At 40.7% G+C, this 26,381-nt stretch overlaps 1 protein-coding gene and 1 pseudogene across 1 annotated transcript in view; one reads left to right on the top strand and one right to left on the bottom strand.

Moving 5' to 3' along the window:
* Nucleotides 1-1,295: 1,295 nt before the first annotated feature.
* LOC109444554 (large ribosomal subunit protein eL31 pseudogene) lies at nucleotides 1,296-1,661 on the bottom strand (annotated as a pseudogene).
* Nucleotides 1,662-4,692: 3,031 nt separating this feature from the next.
* COL6A6 (collagen type VI alpha 6 chain) overlaps nucleotides 4,693-26,381 on the top strand; it is a 127,348-nt gene continuing 105,659 nt past the window's right edge. Inside the window, 1 exon segment of the mRNA XM_019725970.3 lies at nucleotides 4,693-4,888. The gene's annotated coding sequence lies outside the window, so the exon portion shown is untranslated.

Below are 26,381 nucleotides of genomic sequence, written 5' to 3' on the forward strand. Positions count from 1 at the left end.
GTCTTTTTGCCTTGCTGGCCATTTTCTCACAACTATTCTCCATGTCCTGGACAGTCTTAAGATCCTTTTCTTCTCTCCATTTCTTAAATGTCAGCTATTTTCCGGGACTCTGATCTCAGTCCCTGTCCCCTTTATAAACAGAAATCATACAATGTTACTCTTCTTCTCCAAACCCTCCATTGCTCCGCATGACCTGCCCCCCTTCCCATTACCTCTCTGATTTCAGGTCCTTCTACTCTGTTTACTTACCCTGTTCGAGTCACACTGGCCTCTTCCCTTTGCTCAAATGCACCAGCCATGCTCCTGCCTCAGGGCCTTTGCACTGATTATGCTTTCTGTGCAGAACACTCTTCCTTCAGGTATCTCCCAGGACTTATTTCTCATCTCTATTCAAGACTTTGCCCAAAGTCACCTTATCACTGCATTAAAATTGTAATCTTCCCCTGCCATCCAATAAGGTGCTCCTAATCCTCTTTCCTCAAGCACCGAAAGAGCAGGAATCTTGTTTGTTTGGTTCCCTGATGTGTCCCAAGGAAAGAGAAGGTGCTCAGTGAAGATTTCTTCAATGAATGATGAAGGAATGAACTCTCCCTATATTACTTCATACACACCCATGGCTTCACCTATTAGTTTTATGATGAACTCAAATTCATGTCTCCAGTTGAGGCCTCACTTCCAAGTCCCAGACCAGTATGTATCCATCTGGTAACTGAGCATCACCATTTGGACAGCTCCCAAGCATCTCAAACTCAAAATATCAAAAATAGAATCATTTTCTTCAACCTCCCTCCCTAAACCTCCTCTTCCTATGTTCATCTCTATAAGTGGTGTTGCCCTCCCTACAGCTGCAAGCCAGAAACTTGAGCGTTATCCTAGACTCCTTTCATTTACTTGCATCCAATCCATCACCTACCCCACCTACTTCTCTCATCTTATTTTTATAGCATGAGCCTTCATTGTGCAGCCACAGTTGATTTCCATGCTTTCATACATGCTGCTCCTTTAACCTGTTTCGTCTCTCTCTCAACCTTCCTCGCTCAACCCCAGATCCAATGTTTATCCCAAGTATCACCTTCTTTCCATAGTTCCTCCCATAGTACCCAGTGCATGTGACAGATCCCTGTCACATTAATAATTCACTTACTTATCCACCTCCACAGTAGCCTCTGAGGTCCTAAGGGCAGAGACTATGGCTGATTGCATCTTAAGTGTCTAATACAGCATCTACCACATGTTAGATGTTTAAACCTTTTTTTTTTTTTTGCAGTTTTATAACTTTATTTGACAATCATCAGTTAGTTCTCATCCACATTAACTGCTTGTAGATTTTTGATAGGTACATAGGTAACCAACATATGGAGCTTATTTGGTGAATCTTCATTCTCATTATGTTTTCTAGACAACCACACCCAGAGTCGGGATGGGACATTCCTTATTCCTTTAGCCCAGACAACTTTCTTTAGTCAGGTGTCAATGCTCACGTCTGAGGTTCCCATCTCCTTTATGGCAAATTTCTGGATCTCTTTGAGTGCCCAAAGGGCACACTTCTTGAAACACACTCTGTGGATGTACTTGTGAATGTTGATGGTGTAGTCTCTGGTCATTACCTCGTTGATGGCAGAACGGCCTTACTTCTAACTGCCCTTCTTTGCAGGAATCATTGTGCCATGCCAAAGTTGGAAAAGAAATAAAACATCTTTAATAAACAAATCAATTTGAGTAAATTAAATAAAATTCCTGGATTGGATATATTATTTTAATTTATGATGAAGAGTATATAGATTATCATTATAAAAATTATTCCAATCTTTCACAGTGCCTGGCTCATAGTAATTACATATATATATATATATATATATATATATATATATATATATATATATGTATATATATGAATAAGTAAATAAATGCAGAGGAAACAGCCTTGACAATGGCAAAGATATATGAAAGCAGTATGAGATCAGTCAATGTGGGTCATTACTAGGGTTTGGAGCTCAGGATTAGTGGTGGGAGTGTGGCAGGATGGAAGGGAGGAGGGGAGAGGGAAGAATGGAGAGAGAGATAAAGGGCTTTGAGTTCGGGCCCTGCTCTGCAGGCAGTGGGGAGCCCTTTATAGCATTAAGTCAGCAGAGTGATCAGATGTGTGGTTTAGAAACATCCCTCTGTCAGAAGAATGAAGGATGAATTGGCAGTTGCAGTGGGTGAAGGAGAAGACTGGACTTTCTAAGATCAAATATAAGGCAACCTGAGCAGCTGAGGGTCTGAACTGTGCAGGTCTAGCTGGGTTGAGCTCTGAGACCTTTCAGAAGACAACATGGCTATACCCAGGCTAATGGTAGTTGACTTTCTCCCAAAAGCTGAATTCTGAATGGACTAGGCTCATCATGGTTGACCAGCTCCTACGTGTAGATTAGGTTGTGTTGCCTTTGTCTTCTGATGTAACTCATGATCAGTTTGATGAGGTTGTCATGGGCTCCAAAAAAAACCATTCCAGCACGTATAGCACCAAACTTCCTCTTGAGTTACAGATGTTCCTTGAAAAGCTCCAAAAATACAACAAAGAACACTGGTTACTTGCCCATTGTTTCTCTGGTCCAGAAATCGAGGGTTGCATAATTGGGTCACTTTAGGCAACCATCTGCATCTGTAAGATCCAAGGACCTTTCTTTCTCTGTCTTTTTGCTTTAGTCTAGGTGAAAGGAAGCCTAATTCTTTGAGTTCTGGTCAAAGTTTGTGATGATTGGTTTGGACTTCAAAAGATCCAGGACATAAGACCGAGTGTTTTGAGAGGCCCAAAAACAGTATGTCAAGGGGACTTGGCTTGTTGGTAAGGCAGTGCTATCAAGCCGGCCAACTGAACTGACATGATCATTGGTGCTGGCTAAGCCATGGGTCACAGGCTTATGACTCCCAGAAACCCTTGTATTAGATTGGTATTTCCTATGGGGTTACAAAAAAGGGGGGGGGGCATTATTTGCATATGTGGTACTCTTTTTATTGATATTCTAAAATCTCTTTTCATTTAACAGCAAGTATTTTTTTTTTTTTTTATGTGTGGTACTTTTAAAACTAGCTTTGGGTGGGCTGGCAATTGGCTAGAAACCTTGCCACCAGGAATTACATCTGCCTCTTTCAATAACGATCCTGAGATTAAGAAAGTACACTTATGTTTCTGAACTGTATTTTTAAAAATAATAATACTAGATGAGACTGTGAAAACATGAATTACTTAATTATAATCATCTTAGGTAAAAGCAATAATAATTTGAGATGTTCTAGTGTTTGCTATTTTTGTTGTTGTTGTTGTTCCAATGTTCTCCCAGCCTCGCTTGCACCAAGGCCGAGGGATCCACACCAGAGTCACCATTGTGAAGCCACTTGTCCTGATGCTGCTCTGCCAAGTCTATGAACCACAACGTGACATCTCATGATTCAAAACATTCAACGAAAGACATGAGAAAGTGTTTTTATTATTTATATACATTATACTGGGAAAGAAACTGAGGTTCAGGACCTGGCCAAAGATGTAGTGTGTGATGGTCTAACTAAGACCTGAAGTTATGGCCCAGATGCCAGAGGAATCCCCCATTCATCACTTTTGAACTTGTCATTTGCCAAGTTGACACTCTATGCTACACAGCACACTCCAGAGCAAGACTGTCTGCATTCAGCTACGTTTTACCACTTATAGGTTTGTCTTTCCTAAGACTTTTCATCTTTTTGTTAAAAAAAATCTAGGATTTTTAAAAACACACACTCTTGGTTCCATTCAAGAGGGGCAGTGCTGCCTGTGTCTTCCCACAGCTTCTTTGCAGCTTCTGTTCCATTTGTCTGGGACCCTCTTCTCCCTGCTTTTATGCCTAGCTCACTCTAGATTTCAGTTTGGAGTTAATTTAAATAACCTTGGGGAAGCTTCTTTTGGTCTTCCAAGGTTGAGTTAGAATCCCTTCTTTATGTTTCCATAAGCACTTGCCCCATCCGGCAATTACCACCCTGTTTTCCTGTTTCAATCTCTGTCCTCCTCAGACAGACTCCAGGCTGAGAGCCTGACTTGGTTTCGGGTCTCACTTAATAGTAACACATACTACGTGCTCTAATGTTTGTGAAATGAATAAGTTTTAATTAACAAATGGACAGTCAGAAAAATTCAGTGGACAAAGGAGTCAAGGATATTCTCCTAGGCAGCCTGGCCTCATATAGCGCTTAACCTCAATCATGAGGCACACAGGGGCTTGTCTCTTTTCACGGGTAAGAGGTAGGAGTTCCCACCACCCCGAGACTCGAGAGCTCCCTTGCTAGCCCCTGCCTTCTGCAAGAATACCCCGAAACACAGACAAACCTGCTAAGCAACAGCAGTTCCAAACTGACGTGCGCCTCACATCGCGCGCCCCGCGCGTCCTCTGCGCGCAAAGGTGCTCACCACAAACGCCCCCGTTTCCCCCGCGGTCAATATCCTCCCAAGGTCTGGAGCAGAGGGTAGAGGTTCCACATAGGGGAGAAACTGGAAGGGCAGTTACAATCCCCATATTTCCCCAACTCTCACTCCATCTCCTCCCTAAGGCTTCACCCCTTTCCGAGGACATGTGCTGGACCCTGGGCGGCCGGGGCGGGGAAGGGTCGGGCAGGGGCGGGGAGAAGCGTTTATATAGCGTCAAGGAGGGGCGTGGGAGCTGCTGCCAGCCCACGGGACAATCGAGAGGCGAGAGGCTGCCGGCACTGCCTCCCGTCCCTTCTGCTGTTCCCGAAGTCCCCTCCGTCTCCCTACAGGCGGGGGCACTCGGCTGTGCGCTCCTGGCGGTGCGCTCTGTCCGCTCAGAGCACATCGCGAGAAAACCCGCCCAGGGCTTGGAAAGCACAGGGCTGGGGGCCGCGTGGAAGTTTTCCCGAGGTAAGTCCTGGAGCTGAAGTCTGCTGGGACCGCAAGAGCCAGACATACGTTTGCAAGTGGTCAGTAGTTGCATGGGAGAGTTGGGCTAGGTGGAGGGGCTGCATGAGGACTGTGGTGATGGAAAGAAGTGAGTTTCAGAAGCTCCAAATCGCCTCCTGCTTTTCAGCTCCTACAGGCTGTTAGCTGCCCTCACCTCATCTTTGTTTTAGTCTTTTGCATCACTCTGTTGGAGAACCTGCAGCACACTCTGCTGTCACTCTCTGCTCTGGGCTCCCTGTCCCCCATCACCCATCCGAGTGCCTGGAAAGCTGAGAGATGCCTCACCCAACAGTGTGTCCCCAAGCCCAGCACGGGAACTGATGTGTGGCAGGCACCCAGCACTACACAGGGAATGGATGAATGAAGTTAACCAGCCTGGGTCAGGAAAAGTCACTCCCAAACCTGCACAGACACAGCCTGTACTTTTGCTCTTGCACTCCACCCAAATTCATTAAAGATGGTTGGGGTTTTATTGTCTGGAGGGAGGGGAGAAGACCACAAAAAACGGGCCCTTTTAGGAATGCCCAGTAACATTCTGCAATAAGTGGAACCCCACCTACCTGGCTCAGTATCAACTGTGCAAATAATTTTGTTGAGGGGAGGAGGCAGGCTGGAAGAGGGGAAAAATATTGGAAGTAGGAAGTGATTTCTTTTATTCTGCATCCTTTTGTGATAAAGATTTTTCATTTCTGTTTCTAGAAGTCCACTCTGTGAAGGTATTTAAAGATGATTTTTGCCGGTGTGGGGGGTGAGGGCGGGAGGGTGAGTTTAGACAGAGGAGATGGGTGGTGATATTCATTAGGAATATGTGAGGTGTCAGTGAAAATCAAAAGACTTGAGATAGAAAGGATATTTGAAGTCTTTTGTCAAGAATTTCTATAGTTACAGAAACAGCAGTCACATTGCTTTTTAAAAGACAGAATCTATTTAATGAGTAGTATTTTTGATGTAAAATTTTCAAGTATGCCATTTTGAAGTTACAACGTTAAACTTATTGTTTAGTGTCCCCTAGATGGGACCACCTACGTAAAAATCCTGAAGAGTCTAAATAAAGTGTTTTAAAATACATAGCCTTGAAAGTTTTTTGGTTTTTGTTCTGTTATAAAAGAAGCTGTCAGTTTCCTCCCTCCTCCCTCATTTTATTCCAAAATATATATGTGCAGAGGAGAACCTGAAAAGAAAGCTTATCTTCCCCTCAAAAGTATATGTTTGGACTTTGTTCCACGGGAAGTCAAATTTTATGATGTACATGGAAGACTTTATGTTAAGCACTCATTGGAGAATCATCTTTAGCTTTTTTTTTTTTTTTAGTAACAAAAACCTTTTACTAAATTTTCTTGTGAAACAATTCTCAAAAACATAATAAACTTGCAATTTCCACTGTTACCATTCCCTTCAGATAGTCTCAGTTTCAGAAAAATTAGAATAGTTGGAATGTTTATAAAGAGATTATTTATTTATTTGCACAGACAATGCCAAGAGCAGCTAATTAAGTCACTGAATGAAGGTCAGGTTACAAGAATTGTGGATAAAAGTTGGTGTGTTTATTCACCTATATACACAGTATACTATGTAGTCCTACTAATATAATGTTTTTTTAAATGACGGGGGAAAAAAAAAAAAAACTTCCTTGTCAGTAAATATCCTCTGCCCCTGGAGTTTCTCAAAAATATGTGCTTGCCAGCTATACCCTCTGCAAATAAATAAAAGTGGTCCAGACTAATGAGGATGTGTTTGCAACCAAAGATCACTCACTTCTACAGTCCTAAGAAATAAGTATGAAGATTAGATTTTCTATACTTCTACTTTTACAAGTACCATGAATATAAGACCTTTCCAGAGTGATCAAATGTTGCCCAGAATGTTTTTCCCCCTTCCTGACCTTTTTGTTGTTGTTATTTAAAGTAGGAAATGATTTAACTTTGCTCTGAAACAGGTCTAGATTCAAGTTACAGACTAGCTTGGACATTCACTTAACCCTCTGAGTCTTCTTACCTGTCACGTGGAGCAGTGATACCTACCTACCTCACAGGGATGTGTGAGAAAAAAATCAGAAGATCCTTATAAAATGCCAGGTATAATGCTCAATAAATGAAGGCAATGGTATGATGATTGTAAACTTTAAGCATCATGGCAAATGGAAGTATTCCAAAACTTCAGTTAACATTGAGCCCAATTTATTCTATGTTTTGACCTCACTGAAATACCTTGTTTCCATGGATTTTGACACATGATTAGCAGTAATACATGATGTGCCAAACGTTGTAATCTGCCCTTTCCCCTTGGAAGTGTTCCAGTAGAAATTATTGAAGGAAAGCACTATTAGGCATGTTGTTATCATGGAAGAGATGTTTGGGAGTTGTGGCTATTCTGATTTTACTACATACTTTTTTTTTAATTTTAATTTTTAAATTTAACCATTGGGGTGACAATGATTCGTAAAATTACATAGGTTTCAAGTGTACATTTCTGTAATACATCATCTTTATATTGCATTTGTGTGTTCACTACCCAGAGTCAGATCTCCTTCCATCACCATGTCTTTGACTTCTTTACCCTCTTCTTCCTCCCCCGTCCCCCTTCCCCTCTGGTAACCACTGAACTGTTATCTGTGTCCATGAGTTTTTTGTTCCTTTGTCTTGTTGCTTTGTTTCTTTCAGTTTTATATCCCACATATGAGTGAAATCATATGGTCCTTGAATTTTTCTGTGGTTTTGCTACATACTTCTTCATATTTTATGTTTTATACTTTGGGGAAACTTTTCCTAGAGAAGTCAAATTGTTCCTGCCGGTAGAAGGTTTTGACAAGTGCACTCAGTGTTTTAGTTTCTTTGGATAATGGTTTTGTGATAATAAAAGAATCTTTCTACTTTCAGTAGAAACATACTATATTTGAATTTTCAGAATTTTAAAATGAGGGCCCCAAAGCAAGCTTAAGTTCTTCAAGGGGACAAAGACTTAAAAAGGCATAGAAGATCCTTTACAAAACAATGACTAACTAAAGGCTAAACTTTTTAAATGAAGAAATAATCCCTAGAGCGTCTTGGTCTCACTTTCTTCACTCCTCACCCTCCTTCCAAACCTGTGTTTTCTTGGGGTAACCCCAAGGCCCTGGCAGGGGAATATGGAAGAGATTACCATGAATAAAAATGGATACTGTTTGACTAACATAAACCCTGTACAAAAGAAAAGATCTCTTGTGTCTCTCATATCCCTGACACTGCCCGTAGTAGCCAGCACTTAGTAGGTATTCAATAAATATTCGATAAATGAATGACTTAAAAATTAAAAGTCTTGCTGAAGTCTGCTTCTTGTGTAAATCCAGAGCAGTTGCACTTAGAAAATCCACTAACATGCACATCTCGGGCAAGATAAAGGAGGCCTTCTCACCTCTACTTGTGTTTGACTTCTGATCTTCACTTTTGCTAAAGTGAAAAACAGCTGATCTATCATTACTGACTCTAAATTTTAACCGATGAGTTGTCTTGATTGACTGAGATAACTCTAAAAACTAATCCTTTTCATGGTTCCAAATAACAAGCCTAAGGAAATTTACTGATTTTATTTTGCCATGAATAGAAAGCTTTCTCCCAAGTGCTCTGAAGGTAGAGGGGATAGGAACGTAAACCTCAATATTCCCCTCAAGTCACAAAGACATTAAATATACACTTAAACCATTCCTTAACCATTTACAATTGAGGACTGGATATTGATTTGACTGTAAGATATTTGATTCTGTAATGCTTTAAGTACTGTATCCTAGACTTTTGAAGGGAAAGATTTTGCCCGGGTTAGTTGGCAAAGGCACTTGTATTGGCTCGAAAAACCATAAGCTAATCACTTAACAAGTCCTTCAGAAACAATTTGATTAATGTTTGGCAAGAAATTCTGACTGAAAATCTCCATTACACGATTCCAAATACAATAAAACTTTGAAGATCATGGGTAAGTCACTTTTGGCAATTCTTGTTTGGTGGAAAACGATCCCACAGTGGGTCAAAGGGTCCATGTGCCATCTTTTGGTACCCCTACCTCACCATAAACCAGCATGTGTAGTTAACTCCATAATCACATTTACTTCCACATGTCTCTAGAACACAGAACAGTTAAAACCCATAATAGTAAGAAGATGATGGTGTATATTGTAGCAGATTTCCTTACTGTTCAGGCTTTGCTCTTCTCTGCCGGCTAACAGATGATAACAGATCCCTGCCCACATTATCCCTGAATTCACTGATTCGGTGCATGCTGGAAGCTTCTTACTTCAAGCACCTGGAAAGGCCTGAGGGCTTTCTCTGGCCTTGGGAGCATGCCTGACTCATGTGGAGTAGGCCAGAAGGGCCTGGGTTAACACCTTTGGGAGCAACCCCTCACCCAATAACAGATACAAGTTGGTGAGTAAATGGCCCAGCTCTCTCACACCTTGGGGGAGCAACTCTTGGTATGATCTGCCAGAAGTCTCCAAAGTAATAAGCTCCAGCTACCCAGAATAGTAACCAACCTGCTCATAAACAATTCTCCATGGGCTTCCTTCTCTTCCCTGCTTCACTTCCCTGCTCCTCTAGTGCTTCCAGAACCACCTCCTAAATTAACTAATAGCACAAGTTCTTGCCCAGAGTCTGCTTTGGGGAAAACCCAACCTGCGAGAAACTTGTTAACTGATTCAGTAAATGCAGTGTTTTTGTTATAAGTGTACTGTAGATTTCATTTTAGCCAGAAATTGAATCAAGAATGGAACTCTTGCTTTGCACTCTGGAGAATAGAATGGGAATTCAGGATCAGGTCACAACCAACAACTTAACCGACCCAGACACAAGTGAAACAGTACTGGCTCAGGACAAAATTTGAGAGCTCTGTCATGGGGACATGGAAGCAGATATCAGTGAGGGCTCAGGGTGACCCCAGGACTGTTGAGTGCTCAGTGTGACCCCATCATTAGAGAAAGAACACATTCTGCTGGTGATGAGAAGTGATTCAAACATGTATTCTGTAAAGATGGAACTGGCGTCTCTGTATTTCTATTGGGTGTTTCTATCTCCTCCACAGATTTGGTCACTATTTACCTTCTCTATTAGGGTTCTTCAGAGAAGCAGAACCAATAAGATATTTATGGAAATACATAAGAAGAAATTCATTGTAGGAATTGACTCATGTGATTATGAAGGCTGAGAGTCCTGTGATCTGCCATTTGCAAACCAGTGAACCAGGAAAGCCAGTGCTGTAATTTAGCCTGAGTCTGAAGGCCTGAGAACCAAGAGTGCCAACGTCTGAGGGCAGGAGTAAATGGATGGTCCAGCTCAAGCCAAACAGGCAAATTCGCCCTTCCTCTGCTTGTTTGTTCATTTCAGCCCCACAATGCAGGGTGCCTACCTTCATTGGTCAAAGTTAACTTTACTCATCCTATCTATGCCAATACTAATCTCTTCTGGAAACATGCTCACAGGCACACCTAGAAATAATGTTTTACTGGATCTTAGCTCAGTCAAATTGACACATAAAACTAACCATCACATGTACCAATTACTTTCTAATTTACGCCCCCCAGGCCAGACCTCTCCTCAGAACTCCGGACCCAGGTATCTAATGGCCCACAAGTCACTTGAACATTTTCCACCAAAAACCCAACAAATCCCAGATGGTATTAATTATCTTCCCCACAAATCTCCTCTTCCCAGGAATGGCACAACCCAAAGGCCCCACCAGAAAACTCTGAAGTAGCCTTGAAGTCCTGTCCTTCTCCCCAGCCCTCATCAATAATCCCGGCTAGTCAATCACCAAGTCTTATAACTTTATTTCCTTATGATCTCTGCAAACCTCTCTCTTCTCCCTGTTATCTCTGCTCTTCGTTCCCAAACACCATCCTTTCTTTCACCCCAACAACATGATCTCCTAATCCCCTTCACTGCCTCTGGTCTTGCTCCTCTAGCATTCTCCACTTTTCAGCCTTAGTGAGCTTCCTAAAACCTGTACTTTCCTCGCTTAAAATGCTCCAATGCCTTTGGGTAATATCCAGAATCCTTACTGTGGTTGAAAGTCTTCCCACCATCCATCCTTTATCTGCCTCTCCTGCCTCATGCCTTCCTATTTCTTCCAATCCTCCACTCCTAACCCTCCAGTTTTTTAAGGAGACCTTGTTTTCTCCCAACTCCTGCCATTTGCATTTGGAATTTCCTCTACTTTAGTATTCTCTAAATCTGGCTAACTCTGTCTCTCCCATTAGGGCTTAGCTAGTATGTGCATTCTTTAGGAAATCATTACTGGACCCTCTCACTAGGGCGGTACCCTGCCCTGGGTCCCCTGGGTCCCCTGGGCTTCCCTAGTCATATTGCTCTCCCACTGAACTGTGATTACTTTGTCTTTCATGTTCACCAGGCTACCTGCAGTGCTAGCCACTTACTGTATGTTCAATAAATATCTGTTGTATGAATAAATGAGTTGAAATCAGGTTCCTTACTAGCTGATGACCATGGATAAGTCACATAAGCTCTCTGAACTTTAGTTTTCTCATTTAAAGTAGAAACCACATCCAAGCACAGGGTGATTGAAAGGACTTGATGAAATTATGGATTTTTGGTCCCTGGCACATAGTTGGTGCTCAGTAAGTGATCATTCCTTTGGATATAGCAAGGTAAGTACTATGCTGGACTTGATCCTGTGATGTTTTGAGACAGTAAAAGCCACACATTTCAGGAGGTATAAGTTAAAGGTTCACTTTGATGTGAGGGCTTTGGGTGGAACCCAGAGGAAGGAAAGTGTCATTTAGCTAAAAACATCCTGCTTTTCTGATGTCCTTTCAAACCGCGCATAGAATATGTTTTTGGAAATGTAAGCATATAATGGCATCTAATTCCCTCACACAGTTTCTTCCAAACAATCCTTCTTCTCAAGCTTCAACATCTGCATTTCCTGGATTAGTGCCATGATTCCAGTTTCTGAACTGAGGAGCTTTTTCCAAGAGTTTTGCCTTAATCAATTATTCCCAACTGCCATTCCCCTTTGATTTCCCCCTTCTCCATGATTACTGCTGTCATCCTAAAACAGCACTATTAGCACCTAATAATGGGACCTCCAGGGACCTGTCATGAATATGCTCACCACCCCTGATGAACATTTGCTGGTGATTTAACTGGGTGGAGGCAAGAACGAAGCAAATTAACTGGCTTGCATGGGTCAATGATTAAAGCATAGAACTTTTTAGATTTTAGTAGTAGGCAGTGAGTTAAGTGCATAATTGGGTGGGTATCAACACCTCAGATTGCTGTCTGGCACTTTAAAGACTTTTAGGTATTATTTGGTAAGTTACTGCTTTAGAGCACTTACCTAAATCTATGGTGATCCAGTTGTCACACTCACTGGGCCAGGGGTGCCCCACCCCACTTCAACACACAAAGTTTGTGAACTCCCTTTGCTTCTATATAGCCCCAAAATTTGGACACCCATAGTCATTATACTAAGAAAAATAGATAAATTGATGGTGGATGGTGTTGAGTTGGGTCGTGCACTAGACACTGAAAGAGACATTGTGATTCATACATTGCATGTCTAAACTCCCCACTGAGAAAGGAGACATATAGCCATGCTACTAGATTCATCCAGAAAACAAGAGATGACCACCCCAGGTAGAAGGAGATGGTTGACTCCAGGTTTCTTCACATGGTGGATCTTTGAATAATCCAGGGAGTTACATCAATTAGCTCAGCATTTATTAAGTACTTTATGTACATTATCACACTTAATCTTCATAACAACCCAGTAAGGAAAGTACCAGCATTATCACCCTCCCACAGATGAGGATCTGAAGCTTTAAGGCGTATCAATTTCTGTCCAGGGGAGAGATTTAAATTCAGGATGTGGTAAAACCCAGACCTTGACCTTGCTACCTGCCTATTCTGCTGGGTAAGCTGGGAAAATGTGTGTTTTAAAAGTCTAGAGGCTTCCAATGCTGATGCTTTACTTAGACCCCTGTATGTTTGGAATAATAGTTCAGAAGTCATATTTTTCTTGGTAAGAGGACATTTTGACCCCATATATCTCTCTTAGGGGAGGGAAGAAAGGAAGAGTGCTGATCTCAACATGAACATAAAGTACCAAGGTGGTGATGTTTGAGTAGCTACAAAACCCAGTAGCTTAAATTTCTGTCACTGAAATTGACATAGGGTAATATTTTCAAAAGTCCATTCTCATTTTGCTGTGTGACTTTTCATAGAATCCTAGAATTTCAGAGCAAAAAATGGGTCTTTCAAATCATTTCAAGTATTTTTTGTGAAAACAGTGACTGGTCCTCCCCCACCCTTCCTCACAATTAAAATCCTTTAATAATTTCCCTCTGATCTTGGGATACAGTCAGAAACGATTAGTAGATCCTGCAAAGCCATGCATAGCTTGGCCACCTCTTTCCCAGCCTCACTGAGTGTCATGCTCCCATTCACTCTGTGTTCTATTAACACAGGACTTCCTCTGATTCCTCGACCACTGTGTTCTCCTTCCTGCCACAGGACCTTTACACAAGCTCTCCTCCCTCCTGGTTGACTCCTCTTACCCTGGTTGACTCTCACCATTTCTCCAGACACTAGCTTTAACAACAGTCCCTTGAGAAAGCCTTTCTTGATCTCTCTGAGTTAATCAATTCTCCTTCTTATATTCCATCACAGTATATGATAATTCAACAAATACTTATTAAGCACCTTTTTTATGTATAAGCCTTACTTTAGGTCCTGGAAAACAAGATGGACAAAGTCCCACCTCCAGGGAGGGTATAAACAATAGAGAAGTCAACAAATAACTTCCAGGTAGTGTTAAATGCTAGGGGGGCAAAAACAGTTATTTAAGGGGTTAGTGATGGACTAGAAGGAAGTGGGAGGTTATTTTGGATTGGATGATCGGAAAAGCCTCTCTGAAGAAGTCACATTTGAGCAGGGACCTGAGTGAATATGGGTGCGGAATGAGGCTTCCTGGGGGAAAGGACATTTCCAGGCAGGAACAACTTTGGTACGTTTGAGAAAAACAAGGAGGCCAGTATGGCTGGACTGGAGGGAATGAGAAGGAGGGTGAAGAAAATGAGTTCAGAGATCATGGGGCACGGCCTGTATCGTACAGAACCTTACGGGCCATACATAGGGTATTGGAATTTAATCTAAGCTTGATGGAAAGTCATTAGAGATTTTGAACATGAGGATATTGATCTAATGTATGGTCTTAAAGATTACTCTTACTGCTGCTTGAAGGCTATAGTAAGAAGGGTAGGAGTCAAAACATGGAGATCTGTTAGTACAGTAATCCAGGCAAGAAGCAATGCTGGCGTGGACACGGGTGGGAGGTGGTGAGCAGTGGCTAAATTTGGAATATATTTTGAAAGCACTGTTGACCAGACTTACTGATGGATTGAGTATGGGGTCTTAGAGAAACCTCTACTTTGCAGCATATAACACCCTTGTAACTTTACATTTATTGATGTAATTCTTCCAAAAATACCTTTCTCCCTCAATGGACGGTCAGATACATTGGCTTTACTTTTCATTGACTGCCAGCTGCCTAACACAGTGCCTGGCATAAAGAAATGAAAGGATAAGTAAGTATACTAAAACCACCTCATTTTACAGAGGAGGAAGATGAGTCTCTGAGAGTTTAAGTTAACGGTTTGGCTTATAGCCTCTCAGGTTGAACTAGAACCCGTGTCTACACATTCCTCATTCAGGCTGCTTTCCCTCTGACAGTGAAGCCCCTTCCAAACACTATGCTCTTTCATTTGGGAGTGGGGGTTACCAAAACGTATTTCAAATATTTCTTTTGAGCCAGGCACACATAAATGGCAGCCAGCATTATTCTAATCACCTTTAAGGCTCTATTGGGGCACCTTGAGTGTGACATCTCTTCTTTCCTTCTTTGAGTTTGCTTTCTTCTCCAGCAAAATCGTTGACCTTATTTCACTATTGGTGAATGTTGTACCTAGGACCACAAGGAAAGAGGGCCTAAGCCATCTGACTTGTGTTCTGGTTTGAGAGACAGGACAGCTTTAGACAAGAGCAGCTGGTGCGCTTAATCTTCACACAAGAAGTTAGCTATTCTAAAATGTTCATTCCCGAAGGGCATTTTGAGGGAAAAAAAAAACACACAGTTGAAGCAAGCTGTGATTAAGAGGGGAAAAAAGAATAGAATGCAATTAGGAGTTTCCTTGGTTCTCTTGGAAGGGAAAAGAGAGTGAAATGTAACTTTCTCAAGCAATGAGCACATCCTTGGACCTCTGCCTTTCTAATTAAATCCCCAATTTATATGTATATATATGGATATTTCACTTAATGAACAGCTGGTAAAATTGGATCCTTGCTCTGCAGAGGGTTACTAAAGCACTTCAATGTTTCTGTGTGATTGAATCTTATTTAACCCTGGAACGCAAAAAGAGAAAATTAAACCTAAACAAGCTGCTTCATCCAGGACCTTCTAGGCTGCACCCTCCCTGGTCTGCAGAATAATTGGTTCTGTTCTTTCCCATTAAGTTACTTCCAAGGTAACCTTTCCTCATTTCATTACTCCCTCTTGGAAGCAGCACCTATTTCGCTTTACACCTTTCTCACGCCCGGAGACCCAGTTTCCACCCTCCTGAGGCTTTCAGTCTAGTGGGGAGTAAAGGAAATAAACACTCAAATGAAGGTTTAATCACAGATCTGAGAAGAGCTATAAAGAACAATAGTAAGGTGCCATGAGAGAAAAATCACAAAGGAAATCTAATTTATGAGTACAGGAGGGGTGCTCCCTGAGGAAGTAGCATTGCAATGAAGACCTGAGCAAGGGTGGAGGGGTGGAAAAGGGTCTGGAGAGGGTGGCAGCGGTCAGATGGGCATAGGGCAGGGTTTCTCAAACTTTGATGTGTTCACAAACCAAACTCTAGATGTAGTGCCACTGCGGACTATTCACAGGGCTGAAGATTCTGTTTCCAACAGCCTCTCAGAGGTGCTGAGGTGAGACCCACACTTTGAGTAGCAATGGTTTAGGGCAAGTGTTGGCAGTTTCTCTGTAAAGAGCCAAATAATAAACATTTTAGACTTTTGGGTCACAATGTCTCTGCTGCAACTATTCCCCTGTGCCACCGTGATGGAAAAGCAGCCATAGACAGCATGCAAATGTGTGCCTGTGGCTGCGTTCCAATAAAACTGTATTTAGCAAAACAGGGTCCAATTTGGCACAGGTGGTAGTTTGCTGACTCCTGCTGTAGAATCAGGTGGCATCATTTCTTAGCCTTGGCTGTACATTAGAATCACATGGGTTTAAAAAACAAAACAAACAAACAAAAAAAACCCACCAAATTCCCACTCCAGATCAATAAAATCAGGTCTCTGGGGATGGGGGCCAGGCATTGGTAGTGTTGAAAAGCTCCCCCGGTGATGCTAAGGTGAAATCTGAGAGCCACTGTGGGCCTTATTCTCATTTGATAGCCTCATGTTCTCTTAGCCCCAAGAGATCAGTAAAGCAAAAACGAGTCTACTTTTCTTTAATTCTGAGACACCATCAGGTGCCCAATAGTTTTCAAGAAAGCAGGAAAAAACAAAAACAACAACAGGAAATGTACAAATCCATAGTAACACCCTGATTTCACGAATGTTAAAATGGTGAATGTTAAAATTTAAAATTTAAACCCAGGAAATATGATATTTTCATTCCTATTTTACAGATGAGGAAAACTAGACACAAAATATATAGTACAAATTGTATGATGATGTACCAAGAAGATATAAGCAAAATATGATGACTGAGCTTTCTGAACTACCTTTGGTTCCCCAAGTGTGCAAACCCTTCCTTTCCCGCTGGGCCTCTCTAGTGTCCCTGCCTTGGACACGCTATGCCTCCTCTTTAGAATCCCCTGTCTAATTCCTGCTTTTCCTTCAGGTCTGAGTTTAGACATCAGCTTCTTCTGGGATTTCTTCCCTGACCCCGGAGCTCCTGCTGGGAACACCTCCCATCCTTAGTGAGGTTCCTCATTTTGGGGACAGAATCCCAGAAAGTAGTTTCCAGGCTCTCGGCCTCACCTGGGAAGGTGCTGGCTCGGGTAGTAGATGGCCATCAGCTGTGACTAGTTGGCCATCAGCTGTTACCGGTTAGCCATTAGCCACTGATATAACTGCCGTGGCTACGGTGTGGGGTTGGTTGGTTGGCAGAGGAGCAGACGGCGGATTGCGTGGATCGTGTGGCTCCTGTCTCCTATGTCTCCGACCCAGCCTCCAGCGAGACTGTAGTGGTATGAACCCCCTACCCATGGCTCCGTGGGTATTCCTTTTTGGTCTCGCCATATCCTGCGTTCTTGTGCGGGGAGCGGGCCCAGAGACCCCACATGACACTCACAAAACTAATCCTCCAGGCCTTGGAGAAGTCCTGAGGGCAGGGCCCATGACCACCTTGTCATCATTTTATCTCTATCTCTTAGTGTGATGTTATGATTTATTTTATATACACAGAGGGTGCCAAAAAATGTATACACATTTTAAGAAAGGAAAAAACTGTATTAAAATGGTAATACTCAATATATACTGATAACAGAAGACGAGTACAAGTCACATTTGACTTCTGCAATTACAAGAGGTGCTTAAATTGGTTACCATCAGCGTAATTTTAATATAGTTTTTCCTTAAGATGTGTGTACATTTTTTTGGCACCCTCTGTATGTACCGCTATACATCTATATTGTAAATATGTTATAAATATAAATATAAATACAAATATATCTTTGTCCAAGGTTCCTGGCTCACAGCTCCCAAAACCCTTGAAATTTCCTAAGCAATAAGAGCAGTGATATTTATTTGGTCTCTTGTCCTCAGTTCCTGACATTGCTTCAAAGCCTTTAAGGTGAAATGGGTATTTTGTTATTCATAACAAGCCCCTTTCCACCACAACTGGGTTTATGTCAATGCGGGGACTTTTGGGAAACACCTAATGATAGAGGCTGGTTGCCAGGAGAACCAACCACAGATGGTTGGAACTTCAAGTCCCACTCTCTGATTTCCGGGGAGAGAAAAGGCTGCAGGTTGCCTCAATCATCAATGGCCAATGATTTAATCAATTGTGCCTCTGTAATGAAGCCTCCCTAAAACCACCAAAGGACTGGGTTTGGGGAGCTTCCGGGTTGGTGAACGCTTGGAGACGCTGGGGCTGGCACGCTTGGAGAGGGGATAGGAGGTCTGCATCCTTTCCCTGTACTTTGCACAATGCACCTCTTCCATCTGGCCATTCCTGAGTCCTATCCTTTGATAATAAGCCAGTAATTTCATAAGTAAAATGTTTCTCTGAGTTTTGTGAGCCAATCTGGCAAATTAATTGAACCTGAGGGGAAGGGTGGGAACCTGACAGCCCGTTGATCAACATCACAGGTGATAACCAGGACTTGTAATTGGCGTTTGAAATGGGGGAAGGAGGGGTCTTGTGGGACTGAGCCCTAAACCTGTGGGATTTGATGCTATCTCCAGGTAGGTAGTGTAAGAATTGAGTTGGATTGTAGTATACCCAGTTGGTGTTAGAGAATTGTCTGGGGCTGTGGAACGCCCTACACACATCAGATTTGGTGAATAGAACTGCTATACCTGGTAAATGGGGGGTGGGGGGAGCTCAGGAATGTTTGTGGAATGCATGCACTTTGGCCCAGTCCTGCTGATCGTCATGTGAAGCAGAACACAGAACAGTGATGTAGAGCATTGGTTCTTTTTTTTTTTTTTTTTTTTTGGCTGTTGTTTTATTTTGCATTTTTCTATAGATGAGGCACAAAATACTCACAGAAGTGATCCAAAGTCACACAGTTAACTCTTGGTCAAGTCAGGATACAAACTCATTTTAGTAACTTTTCTTTTTTTCTTTAAATAAGTTTATTGGGGCGATAATTGTTAGTAAAGTTACATAGATTTCAGGTGTACAATTCTGTATTACATTATCTGTATCTCACATTGTGTGTTCACCACCCAGCGTCAATTCTCTTTCCATTACCATATATTAGACCCCCTTTACCCTCTTCTAGAGTCCCGCTCCCCCCTCCCTACTTACCCTCTGGTAACCCCAAAACCATTGTCTATGTCTATGAGTTTTTGTTCTTTCAGTTGTTTGTCTTGTTCTTTTGTTTTCTATTTATATACGACATATCAGTGAAATCATATGGTTCTCTACTTTTTCTGTCTGACTTATTTCGCTTAACTTTATAATCTCAAGATCCATCCTTGTTGTCACAAATGGTCCTATTTCATCTTTTCTTGCCTCCGAATAGTATTCCATTGTGTATATACACCACAACTTCTTTATCCATTCATCTATCAAAGGACATTTTGGTTGTTTCCATGTCTTGGCCACTGTAAATAAAGCTGCAATGAACACTGGAGCACATTTGTCTTTATGGATAAATGTTTTCAGATTGTTTGGGTAGATACCCAGGAGAGGGATTGCTGGGTCATATGGTAGTTCTATTCGTAATTTTTTGAGGAACCTCCACACTGCCTTCCATAGAGGCTGCACCAATCTGCATTCCCACCAACAATGTATGAGGGTTCCTTTTTCTCCACAGCCTCTCCAACAGTTGTTACTATTTGTCTTGTTGATGATAGCCATTCTAAATGGGGTGTGAGGTAATGGCTCATTGTGGTTTTTATTTGCATTTCTCTGATTAGTGATGTTGAGCATTTTTTCATATGTCTATTTGCCATTTGTATGTCCTCTTTGGAGAAATGTCTCTGCCCATTTTTCAATTGGGTTGTTTGTTTTTTTGTTATTGTATGAATTCCTTGTATATTTTGGGTATTAGCCCCTTATCGGAGGTACTGTTTGCAAAAATCTTCGCCCATTCTGTTGGTTGCCTCTTTATTTTGTCAATAGTTTCTTTTGCTGCGCAGAAGCTTTTAAGTTTGATATAGTCATAGTCCCATTCATTTATTTTAGCTTTTATCTCCCTTGACTTTGGAGTCAAATTCATAAAATGCTCTTTGAACCCAAGGTCCATAAGTTTAGTACCTACGTTTTCTTCTATGCATTTTATAGTTTCAGGTCTTATGCTTAAGTCTTTGGTCCATTTTGAATTAGTTTTGGCACATGGTGACAGATAGCAATCCAGTTTCATTCTTTTGCACGTGGCTTTCCAATTCTGGCAGCACCATTTATTGAAGAGGCTGTCTTTTCTCCATTGTATGTTTTTCGCTTCTTTGTCAAAAATTATCTATCCATGTTTATGTGGGTTTATTTCTGGGTTCTCAATTCTATTCCATTGGTCTATGTGTCTGTTTTTTTGCCAATACCATGCTGTGTTGATTCTTGTTGCCCTGCACTACAAGCTAAAGTCAGGGAGTGTGATACCTCCAGCATTGTTCTTTTTTCTTAGGATTGCTTTGGCTATTTGGGGTCATTTGTGGTTCCATACAATTCTTATGATATTTTTGTCCTGTTTCTCTAAAAAAAAAAGCCATTGGGATTTTGATGGGGATTGCATTAAATATGTATATTGCTTTGGGTAATATGGCCATTTTAACTATGTTTATTCTTCCAATCCATGAGCATGAAAGTCTTTCCATTTCTTTATGTCTTCTTCAACTTCTTTTAAAAATGTCTTATAGTTTTCATCATATAGGTCTTTCACATCCTTGGTTATGTTTATTCCTTAACCATTTTTGTTGCAATTGCAAAAGGAATTATTTTCTTTAGTTTTTTTTTTTTTCTGAGATTTCATTGTTAGTGTATAAGAATGCAATGGACTTTTGTTCGTTGATTTTGTAGCCGGCAACTTTACTGTATTCATTTATTGTTTGTAATAGCTTTTTGGTGGAGTCTTTAAAGTTTTCTATATATAGCATCATGTCATCTGCAAAGAGTGACAATTTAACTTCTTTATTCCCAATTCAGATGCCTTTTATTTCTTTCTCCTGCCTGATTGCTCTGGCGAGGACTTCCAACACTGTGTTGAAAAGCAGAGGTGATAGGAGCCAACTCTGTCATGTTCCGGAACATAGAGCAAAGGGCTTCAGTTTTTCACTGTTAATTATGATATTAGCCAAGAGTTTGTCATATATGGCATTTATTATGTTAAGGTATTTTCCTTCCATACCTATTTTATTAAGTGTTTTAATCATAAATGGATGTTTTGTCTTGTCAAATGCTTTTTCTGCATCAATTGATATAATCATATGGTTTTTGTCCTTTATTTTGTTTATGTGATATATAACATTGATGGATTTGCATATGTTGAACCATTCTTGTGCCCCTGGGATGAACCCCACTTGGTCGTGATGAATAATCTTTTTAATGTATTGTTGCATTTGATTTGCTAGAATTTCATTTACGATTTCTGCATCTGTGTTCATCAGAGATATTGGTCTGTAGTTTTCTTTTGTTATGTTATCCTTACCAGCTTTTGGTATCAGGGTAATGTTGGCCTCATAAAATGAGTTAGGTGGTATTGTCTCTTCAATATTTTGGAACAGTTTGAGTAGGACAGATATTAGATCCTCTTTGAAGGTTTGGTAGAATTCACTAGTGAAGCCATCTGGTCCCAGACTTTTGCTTTTGGGAAGGTTTTAGATGACTGATTCAATTTCCTTACTGGTGATCAGGATATTTAGATTTTCCAGTTTTTCATGATTCAGCCTAGGAAGGCTATAATTTTGTAAGAACTTGTCCATTTCTTCTAGGTTATTGAATTTGGTGGCATATAATCCTTCATAGTATTCTTGGATGATCCTTTGTGTTTCTGTGGCATCTGTGATAACTTCCCCTCTTTTTCTCTTAGTGAGTCTAGCCAAGGGTTTGTCAATTTTATTAATCTTCTCAAAGAACCAGCTCTTTGTCACATTAACTTTTTTCTATTGTCTTTTTTCTATTTCATTTAGTTCTGCTCTAATTTTAATATTTCCTTTCTTCTGCTGAACTTGGGTTTCATTTGTTCTTTTTCTAGTTCTTTAAGGTGTAGTGTGAGGTTATTTATTTGGGATTTTTCTTGTTTCTTGAGATAGGCCTGTAATGATATAAATTTCCCTCTTAAAACTACTTTCGCTGCATCCCAAAAGTTTTGGTAGGATGTGTTTTCATTCTTATTTGTTTCTGTGTATTTTTTAATCTCTTATTTCTTCTTTGACCTGGTCGTTCTTTATGAGGATGTTGTTTAATCTCCATGTATTTGTTTTTTCCTGCTTTCTTTTTTACAGTTGATACCCAATTCAAAGCCGTGTGATCAGAGAATATGCTTGGTATGATTTCAATCTTCTTACATTTGCTGAGGCTAGTTTTATGTCCTAATATATGGTCTATCCTTGAGAATGTTCCATGAACACTAGAAAAAATGTATAATGTGATGTTTTAGGATGAAGTGCTCTATAAATGTTAATTATGTCCATTTCATCTAATGTGTCATTTAGGGCTGTTGTTTCTTTATTTTCTGTTTGGATGATCTATCCGTGGCTGTCAATGATGTATTTATGTCCCCTACTATAATTGTGTTTTGGTCAATTTCTCCCTTTAATTCTATTAGTAGTCGCTTGGTATATTTCATTGCTCCCTGATTGGGGGCATAAATATTGATGACTGTTATGTCTTCTTGTTGTATTGTCCCCTTTATCATTATAGAATGTCCATCTTTGTCTCGTTACCTGTTTTATCCTGAGGTCTGTTTCATTTGATATCAGTATGGCTACACCTGGTTTTTCTCTGGATACCATTTGCTTCAAGTGTCAATTTCCACCCTTTCACTTTGAGTCTATGCTTGTCCTTGTAGCTGAGATGTGTCTCTTGGAGAAGGCATATGGTTGGGTTTAGTTTTTTGATCCAGTCTGCTACTCTGTGCCTTTTTATTGGTGAGTTCAGTCCATTTACATTTAGGGTGATTATTGATATGTGAGGATTTTCTATCATTCTATCTTTAGTTTTCTGGTTAAGACTGTGTCTCGATTGTTTCTTTGCCTTTTTGTTGTCTATTATTTCTGTGTGGTGGTGTTCTATGACTTTTCCTCTCTGTTTCTTCTTTTATTACATCATATATTTCAGTTCCGGATTTTTTTGAGTGGTTACCATTAAGTGTATGTAAAAGAAATTGTGATATTTAGAGAATTCCATTTTCTTCATCATGCTTACTTTATCCATTCCCAAATTCCGGTTCAGGCCTTTACTTTCCCTTCTTTTATGTTTTGATTGCCACAAATTAACCCTATTAATGTTCATCGAATAGCCTCCTTCAGTATTTCTTGTAGTGCAGGTCGTGTGTTAGAAAATTCCCTTAGCTTCTGTATATCTGGAAAGGTCTTTATTCCTCCTTCATATCTAAAGGATACCTTTACTGGATATATTATTGTTGGCTCATAATTTCTCTTTCAATAGTTTGAATATTTGGTTCCACTCCATCCTGGCTTGTGGAGTTTCTGCTGAAAAATCTGATGATATTCTAATGGGCTTTCCATTGTAAGTTACCGTCTTCTTTTCCCTGGCTGCCTTGAGGATTCTTTCTTTGTCATTGATTTTTGACAGCTTCAATACAATGTGCCTTGGTGAAGGACTGTTGGGGTTGAGATAATTAGGTGTTCTATTTATTTCTTGGGTTTGAGGATCCATTTTTTTCACAAGTTTGGGAAGTTCTCATCGACTATTTGTTTGAATATACTCTGTTCCCATCTCTCTTTCTTCTCCTTCTGGTATGCCCATTATTCTTATATTGTTCTTTCTGATGGAATCAGAAAGTTCTTGTAGAATTTGATTTCTCTTAAGTCTCAAGTCTCTTTCTTCTTCTATCTGTATCATTTCCAGATTTCTTTCTTCAATGTCACACTGATTCTTTCCTCCATCTTGTCAACTCTACTACCTAAGCTGGCTATTTCATTCTTCATTTCTTCTATTATGTTCTCAATCTCCAGAAATTCTATTTGGTTCTTTTTTAAAATTTCAATCTCTTTGGTAAAATGTTCATTTTGTTCTTTGAATGTGTTTCTGAGTTCATTAAACTGCCTTTCTGTGTTTTCTTGCGTCTCATTGAGTTTTTTAAGAACTGCAATCTTGAATTCTCTGTCATTTAAGTCACCTATTTCCATGTCTTTAAGTTCATTTTCTGGAGACTTTTCATTTTCTTTCTGAGCTGTCTTGTTGCCTTTGCTTATTCATGGCAATTAATGATTTATTATTTCTCTTCCTAGACATCTATAGGAATGGGTTCTGCAACAGGTTGATAGAAAGGTCTTTTCCAGTGTGTGTTGGTAGAATTTATTTTCTCTCCGCCTGCAGCCTTTTATTCTCTCTCACACTGTAGTGTTATGTTTTCTCTGCACTATTCCGGCTTCTCACACAATGGGGGGATTTCCTGGAAGGCAGGTTTCTTCTCTGTGAACAGTTCGCCTGGGTCATACAGCGCTGCCTCCATGGGGGGATGTAAGCATTGGTTCTTTAAGTGTGGTCCCCAGGCCTGTCACAGTAGCATCACCTGGGAGGTTGTTAGAACTGCAGATCCTTGAGCCCACCCCATACCTACTGATTCAGTTCCAGAGTAAGGCCCAGCAATTTGTTTCAACTAGTCCTCTTGGTGATTCTGTGTGAGGACCACAGGTTCAAACTTCCATGTTTTAAATCTGTGCTCTGTTATTTAAAAACTGTTTTGCTCTGGTAAATTTCCATTGTCTTTCTGTGTCTCAGTGTTCTCACCTAGAAAATGGAGATGATAAAAATAATAGCTATCTCAACTGGATTAACAACAACGTAGAGGTGTTAGCATAGCACCTGCTGACCGTCAGTGCTCAAACTAGGTAAATTGTGTAAAAAAGTATTGCTGTGCAACTATGGGAAAATTCATTAACATCTTTGAATTTTACTTCTTTTGTCTTTAAATCGAGGAAGAAATCTTGGCCTCATGGGGTTTTGAAAGTTAAATGCATGTGATGGTTAATTTTATATGTCAACTTGGCTAGGATATGGTCCTGTTATTTGATCAGACAACAATCTAGGTGTTGTCTAGCGCTGTGAATGGAGTTTTTAAGAAGTAGCTAACATTTAAATTAGTGGACTTTGAAGCAGATTATCCTCCATTATGTGGGTGGGCCTCATCCATCAGTTGAAGACTTTAAGACAGAAGACAGGTTTCTCCAGTCTCCAGGGAAGACTGCCTTCAGACTCGAAAACGCAACTTGAGACTGCAACAACTCCTGCCAGAATTCCTAGCCTGCCCAGCAGAGTTCAGATTTGCCAGTCCTCACAACCACGCAGGCCAATTCCTTAAAGCTCTTGCTCCACATGTCCATTTAAATACAGACATAGGTATAGTCTGTATATAGAGCTATAGCTTATCACTCTATCTCTCTATATAGATATAGTCTCTATATAGCTCCTGCTCCATACAGATACAGATAGTCTGTATATAGTGAATAGGTATAACGATATCTGTATATAGATATATCAGTATCTGTCCTGGGTATTGTAGGATGTTTAGCAGCCTCCCTGGCCTCTACTGACTAGATGCCCATAGCGCTGCCCTCCTTCCACAGTGGTAAAAATAAGAAACCTCTCCAGGCGTTGGCAAATGTCCACTGAAGGACAAAATCTCCTCCACTAAGAACCCCTGGTATAAATAACTATGAAATTTCAGGAGCCATTTCTACATGGTTCACTTCCATGAAACCAGTGCCATACTGCTGCCCATGTAGGCCACATACTCTTTCCTTCCCCCATCACAGTAAGTTTATGACTTTCCACAAACTCCAGCTTAAAACCCACTGCCACCAAAGCTGGGCCAGTAGGCCTCCCTCCTCCTCCATCTCCCATTTCTCTGCCTGTGCACATTTCACTTGATCACACTGCATTCGAATGGTCTTTTCACAGCCTCACATACATGTACTTTGCCCACTTCCACTGAACCGCCTCAAAGGAGAGGCAGCCCTGGGAAGAAGAGTAGATCATTCTGTTTGAGTTTAAATCCTGCTGTTTGCCAGCCTGTGACCTTGGACTAGTCACTCATTCTTCCTGAACTTCAGTATTAATATCTATAAAATGGGAATATTTGAATCTACTTCGTAGAGTGGTGAGGAAATACAAGTACTTTCTGAACTATAAAAATGTTGGATTTCCTCCCCCAAATGCAAAACCATGGCTTTTATATTTTTTGTAAGGATAGTCAGTACAGGTGGGTTTACAATGAGATAAGACCTTGGAAAATGCACAGTGAATTTGCCTGTCATAGTTTCCATTTTGTTTTATTTTGTTCTTTCATATATTTTAAAGTAAAGTAGGCAGGGTCCTTCTGTGTCCTTCCGAGATTAATATATAAATTACCTAATGGGACAGTTGCCAAGGCAGTGCAATTTGCCTAGTTATTGACTTCAAGTTCCCGGAAGATGGCACTCATCAATAATTCTCCCTACCCCCATTGTCTACATCTTTATTTCCTTAGGGAGCATCCATGCTTGAGACCAAGTATCTGTCCTTCAGAACTGGCTAAATCAGTCCTCTTCCAGAAAAATCGTCTCTGCTCCCTTCACCC

This window comes from Rhinolophus sinicus, chromosome 5, assembly GCF_057876585.1.
Source record: "Rhinolophus sinicus isolate RSI-liver-muscle chromosome 5, RSI-T2T, whole genome shotgun sequence".
In the NCBI taxonomy this organism is placed as follows: domain Eukaryota; kingdom Metazoa; phylum Chordata; class Mammalia; order Chiroptera; family Rhinolophidae; genus Rhinolophus; species Rhinolophus sinicus.